This window comes from Arachis ipaensis, chromosome B08, assembly GCF_000816755.2.
Source record: "Arachis ipaensis cultivar K30076 chromosome B08, Araip1.1, whole genome shotgun sequence".
NCBI lineage: Eukaryota > Viridiplantae > Streptophyta > Magnoliopsida > Fabales > Fabaceae > Arachis > Arachis ipaensis.
This window is the reverse complement of record NC_029792.2, coordinates 35628439-35635560: the sequence shown is the minus strand read 5'-3', so window position 1 is coordinate 35635560 and position 7122 is coordinate 35628439.

The following is a 7122-nucleotide window of genomic DNA, read 5'->3' as shown; positions in this document are numbered from 1 at the left end:
TATATGACTCCTCTCAAACACTATCGATCTGCGCGATTGTTTTTTGCTTCACCTTCCAAACTTTTTCTATATGAGAGTTTGAAGTGATAGCTTTGCCTAAGTACACCTTGTAGAATAGGGATAGTAATTGATGGACTGGATTGTATAAGGGGCATAATGACACTATAAATGAGGTTGCTGTCCAACTATTAATAATGCTGAGACATGGTGGGGCTAAACAGGTATGTGATCTACCAAATTTATGCACCTCCCTAACAAATTAAAATAGAATCAGTAGACATTCTGATGCATCCGTATCTTTAGTAATTTTTTCTTCTTAATTTCAGTCCATAAGCTAATGATTCTCCTTATTTTAAATAATCAATTCATGGTTTAGTGCATATTACTTGGTGCATGAAATTTGAACTCGCACAACTTCACCGGCAAGTGCACAGAATCATCCAAGTAATATCTCAGGTTAGCGAGGGTCGATCTCACGAGGATTGTTGGATTGAGTAAACAATAGTTATCTTGCTGGACTTAGTCAGGCAAAAAGTAAAGAGAGTAGTTTTTGAAAGCGCATAAAACAAGATAGTAAATAAAAGCAATTAAAGGTTGATGTAAGATCAATATAATGAAAACAATTAAGATCTCGGAGATGTTTACCTTTCTGGATTAATATTTCTTACTAACTACTTTAACAATGAATGATTCATTCTATGACAAACTGTAAGTGATTAAACCATATTTTCCTAGAAATTTAATCTCCTCCAATCCTACTAAAATGCCACAGACAAGGTTAGTCCTTTCGGATTAGAGGGTGAAGTTAAGCAAACTAGTTTAGTGCCACAAAAACCTTAATTACCCAAAGCTAACCGGATTATATGTTACATATCTAATTAGCCAGATAAATTGTAGTTTAGGAGGTTGACGGATAGGCTTGGCTCCCTCCTCTAGAAAAATGCGATGCTCACGAACTTGAGGGCTTATACCAACTATGTCCGCCAAACTCTATCTAATAGTTTTCTTGTTCCTTCACAGTACATTAAGCAATCTTTCCTCTTGTTGGGAGGTAAGCTCCTTTGCAATGATCATCAGGAGTTTTGATTCTCTTCAAGATAAGCATACTTAAGATGGGGTGGAAGTGGCTTCAATTCCATATTTAGCGCATGGCTCGGCACTTGATTATCTGGTATCACCGGAGGTAGCAAGGTGTCTTCATCATATTCAGGAGGTTTTTTCACACTTGTACCTTGAACCATGTTCTTCTCATCAACTGTATCCTGGTGGACTTCGGCCACAATATCATCAATCATATTACACCGAAAGATAGAATAGCGCTTCGGTGGATGCCTCATAGTCTCATCAAGATTGAAACTTACTGCTCTTTCATGAATTTCAAAGGAATAGGTACCCGAAAAAGCATCCAATTTAAACTGGGAGGTTTTCAAGAACGGCCTTCCAAGCAAGATAGATGATGGTCTTCCGGAGTCATTAGGGGGCATCTCAAGAATGTAGAAATCAATTGGAAAAGTTAACCCCTTGATGCTCACTAAGACGTCTTCTACAATGCCAACACCGAGATTATACTTTCATCCGCCAAAACAAAATGGGCTACCGACCTTTTCAACGGTGGAAGCTTCAGTGCATCATAAACAGATAAAGGCATAATGCTAACACAAGCACCTAGGTCACACATGCAATCAACAAATTGTATACCACCTATAGTGCAAGTAACTAGACAAAGACCTGGATCACCACATTTCTCCGGTATAGCACCCATCAAAGCAGAAATTGAGCTACCCAAAGGAATAATTTCTAGATCATGAATCTTCTCCTTATTCATGCACAAATCCTTTAGAAACTTAGCATACTTAGGAACTTCATGAATAGCATAAAAAAGAAAAATAGTTACCTCAACCTTTTTGAAGATATCTACCATCTTGGGATCTAGCTCCACTTGCTTTTTAGTCCTCCTGACTAGGTGTGGAAAAAGAATTGGAATAGCCTCTTTTGAAACATTTTCTTTCTTAGAAACTCCATCCTTCAGTTGAGAAACTTCTTCTTCAACCGCCTCTTGTGCCTCATCCTCATCTTCGATATCTTCTACCTCAACAACATCTTTATCTTGAGTGGCTTCTCTTGAGCTTGGCTCCTTGGGACTCCTCTCTTATATTGTAGTGCCAGACCTCAAGGTGATGGCAATGATTCCACCCTTGGAGTTAGGTAAGGGTTGAGAGGAAAGTACACTAGAGCTTGAAGGTTAAGTATTGGAAGTAGAGAGTGGGTCTATACGGGATATAAGGGCTTGGACGGTAGAGGTGAGACTGGTGAGGGCATAGGCAACTATGGTTTAAAACTCTTTTTGCCCTTGAAGAATAGAGTGAAGGGTTTCATCTTGGTTGGCGGATGAAGAAGGGTAGGTAATTTGGGGGACTTGTGGTTGGATGAGTTGAGGTACTTGAGCTTGCCTTTGGTGAGGTAGTTGATACCTTTGACCTTGGTTTTGTTATTGGTAAGGAGGGTTTTGTTGATATCGGTTTTGTTGGTAATTATTGTTCCACCTTTGGTTTGAACCATTGTCTCTTCCTCCTTGGTTGTAGTTGTCTCTCCATCCTTGGTTGGGGTTATCTTGCCAACCTTGGTTGTAGTTACTCCATTGATTATAGTTACCGCCTTGTTGATAATACCCTTGATTTAGACGGTTATAATAAGCATTGGTAGCCGCCAAGCTATTGTCCTCTTGGAGTTGTGGACATTCATCGGAATAGTAAGAATAGCAAGAACAAATTCCACACACTCTTTGAGGGACTAGCTGTTGACATTGTTGTTGTGGAGGAGGTGGAGGTTTTTGTTGATTGAGTTGGAGTTGATTGAGGATATTGGTCATCTCTTCCAAAGTCTTGGTGAGGGCAGACTAAGTACTAGAAGAAACTTTCGCAATAGCCTTGGGATGATTATTCCTTAGCCTTACATGTTGGGTAGATTCGACTAAATCGGTGATAAGTTGTCACACTTCCGCTTCCGTTTTGTACTTTGTCATAGAGCCATTACTCAAAGCATCCAAAAGAACCTTATCTTGAGGCTTCATGCCTTGGAAAAAGTAATTAATTAACACCAACTCGTCAATCATATGGTGAGGACACGAATCAAGGAGCTTCCTAAAACATTCTCAATACTCATAGAGAGTTTCCGATTCACCTTGAATGACGCAAGGGATTTCCTTCCTCAATCTATCCGTGACCTCCGGTGAAAAGAACTTGTCCAAAAATTCTCTTCTAAGCAAATCCCAATTAGTGACAACATTCTCGGGTTGAGTGTAGAACCACTCATTTTCCCTTCCCTCAAGAGAAAATGGAAAGGCATATAACCAAATGGCAACCTCATCCGCACCATACCGCCTAGCAGTTGAACAAGCCGTTTGAAAGTCTCTAAGGTACTTGATGGGATCCTGAGTGGGTAGACCATTGAACTTAGGGAGTAGATTAATCAATGAGGTCTTTAGCTCAAAATCGGCATTCAAATTCGGATGACGCACTTGAAATGGTTGGAGAGTGAAATCCGGGGCTCATGCCTCCTTGAGAGTGATTCTTCTAGGAGCGGTCATAGTATCGGTACTTAAATCAATGGAAGAGACATCAATAGATTTAGTGGGAGAGGAGTTAGTTTCTTCCTCAAATGACGCCTTGGATTCAACCTTGGGTGAGTTTAGTGAATTGGGGGAAACTCCTTCACCACCCTCAGAGGCTAATCGACACTGAGCTCGCCTAATTTGTGACACGGTTCTTTCAATTTCGGGATCAAACGGGCTAAGCTCGGATCCGATAATGAACGCATCATTCAATAAAAGAAACATAGAGCTTATGGCGACAAAATATATTAAGTAAAATAACTAATAAATACTACTAATAACAAACTAGCACACAAATAGAAGATGCAATTATTCAAATATAAACATATTTACACCAACCAATAACATAGCACACATATGCAACTCACCGTCAATGGCACCAAAACTTGATGTGAAGATAAATGTCAGTATAGAATTGATTAAGAAAATTACGTTCTAAGCATAGTCTAAACCAACAATCTATCTTCAATCAAAGTTAAAATGTGTGTCACAAATAAAATCAATAACCGAGAGTAGAATCCCGGGTCATTTTTCCTAGGAGTTGACACAAGATGCAATTTATTGGTTAGGAGTTCTTAGAGATTTCTAAGTTGAGAACAGGAAAAATAAATAACTAGAAATTAGAGTAATAGATAACTAGCAAGAGTTGATAATTAATCAATATAAAAGGTCTTGGTTAGGGGTAAAAATCGAAATTTCTATCCTCATTGTCTTTCCCAAATGTGATGGTAAAGGCTCATTGCTCTCACTTAGTTATCCTCTAACGATTGAATGAAAGTCAAGTGAAACAATTAGCTTTAGCTCACAAGTGCTAGTCACTTCATAGTGAAGAACTAGAGTTGGTGAGTTTCAAGCTAATTAGCAATCTTCAATTACCGATTAACACTTAAATATAACCATTCAAGTGGCTCCAATTACTCAACCCCAAACCAAGCAAGGAAATCTACTCCATGATTATGGGTGATATTTTCTCAAACACTTGGTGAGCAAAGATAGAAGACATAATGAAAACTAGGAAAATTATTCAATTCAAATTACCACCAAGAATAATCAACAATAACAAAACAAGCAATAACAACAAATATGAAAATAACTCAATAACTCAATGCATTAACAAAATTCAAGAGTGACAAGATCCAAAAACGAATTCAAGTAACCAAATTGAAAAGAATGCTAAAGGGAATTAAAGAAGAAAACTATAAGAAAAATGACTAGAAAATGAATGTAACAGCAATTTCTCTCAAGATCCAATTGAAAATAAACTAAGAAAATCATAACCCTAGAGAGAAGTAGGAGTTTCTCTCACTAGAATTCAAAAACTAATTGAAAAACTAAAGCTAAAGTGAAGTGTGTCTGTCCCAGCTCCATTCCTAGCGTATTGTCTTCATCTTCGGGCTTGAAACTGGGCTAAAATTATCCCAGAAATCGCCCCTGGCGTATTCCCTTAATTGCAGCACGTGACACTCGACACGCGTATGCGTCAGCCACGCGTACGCGTCCGTGGGCTCTGAACTGGCCACGCATACGCATCAGTCACGCATATGCGTCACTTAGGAAAGAATCTTAAAAACATGCAATTTACATGAATAAGTATGAGGATAGTTAACAAAATCCACTCGATTCGATACAAATTAAGTCATAAAATAGTGGTTCATCAGCCAGGCATACCGATCCCCAACTAAATTTTATGATCCCAGCGAAGTCACAGAGCAAGGCAGAAACTTCCAGTGCACCGCTGCCTCAGACTTGTCTCCAAACAGAATGGTCCGAAATAATAACAATATATGGCACTTGACGTACCTCTAAATGTGAATATCATCAGTCAACACTAAACGATCTTTCAGTCCTCAAAACCACGTCAACTTTATGAAACTTCCTCTACAATCTGTCTTCCTAGGAGCAACACCAAACTGGTGCAACCATTCAGCCTCTAAGACCTCATAACTACTGAAGGTCGGTCCCGTAACTGGAAGATCATTTGTCGGAAGACCAAGAATTATCGCCTTGTTCTCTAATGTCACAGCACACTCAGCAACTGAAAAATAGAATGTGTGAGTCTCAGGGCGCCATCTCTCGATCTGAGCATTAACCAATGCTGATTGACATTAGATTACTCCAATCTAAAAAATGTGATAAAAATTAGTCTCCTGTAAATGCCCCTCTACACTTTGACTATACAGATCCGGCGGCATTAAGTGGTTACATGTCAACATCCGTGAACCCTACAAAATATAGCCATATATCACATTAAACAAAAATAACTATATTTAATTAATAAATTAAATTAACAATATCTCATTTTCATTATCACATAACCAATAAAACATAATCATATTAACAACTATATTATTAACTACTCGAAATATACTAAATCTATTTTACAAAATATCCATATTTATATTTATTAGCTTCTAATTTTACTAATCTCTAACTTTATCATAATTATTTTTCTTAAATTAAAATATTTGATAATAAAAACTTACATAATTAGAATGATGAAAATAATTAGCAATGTGAAGTTTTAATTTGAACAATTAACTTCTTTTATTTTTCATCTCTTTGGCATTGTTGAAATTTTGATTGTGACAATTTTTTTTTCAAATGCTGAATTTGTGCAGCAACAATGAAAGAAGAGAAGAGAAAGGTGGAGTTGGGGGTGGTATGAAGAGTCAGGCACGAGTGAGAGTGAGAGGGATGGTTAGAGGAGTATATTACGGAGGGTCAACAATTTAAGGTTGGAAAATGCTGCCGGGAGGCTGCGCGGCTTACCGTACGCAAATCGGACTTTATAATCATTAGATTTTATTAACTAAAAATAAAAAGATATTATCAAAAAAGAGTATTGATAGACTTTATAAATATAAAATATATTAGTGCATATATAAATAAATATATTTTAATACATAATATTTTAAAAAATAACAATTATATTTTATTTTTTTAAAATAAATAATATAAAATATATAAATACATACAAAAATATATTTTATTTATTAATATTAGTTATTAATTTATTATGTAGTATTATTTTTTATTATAAAATATAAAATTTTGAGATATCCATTGTCACTTATTTTATTTATATAATATTAAAAAAATCAGTACAAAATTTAAAATAAACAATTGTAATAATATAAATTAAATGCACTGTTAAAAAAATAAGAAAAATGTATCTTTGAAAATTTTGAAAAATATACTCCATTACTCATTACTCTTTATTTGTTATTCTAGTTAAATGCAATTTTATTAAAAACCTTGAAATTCAGATAGTTATAAATTTATTTATTAATTAAAATTAAATTTTGATATTTTGACAATGTAAAATAATTTTATACGTTACATTTAATTATATAACGCTACATGATCAAAATAAGTATCTTTTATATTAATTACGTGAATGATCATCCAAAATAATAAATGTAATTATACGATTATGTAAAATATTTTAAATTTTTAATATATTAAAATTAAATTCTATTAATTATTAAAAGTATAACAAATAATTCAATGAT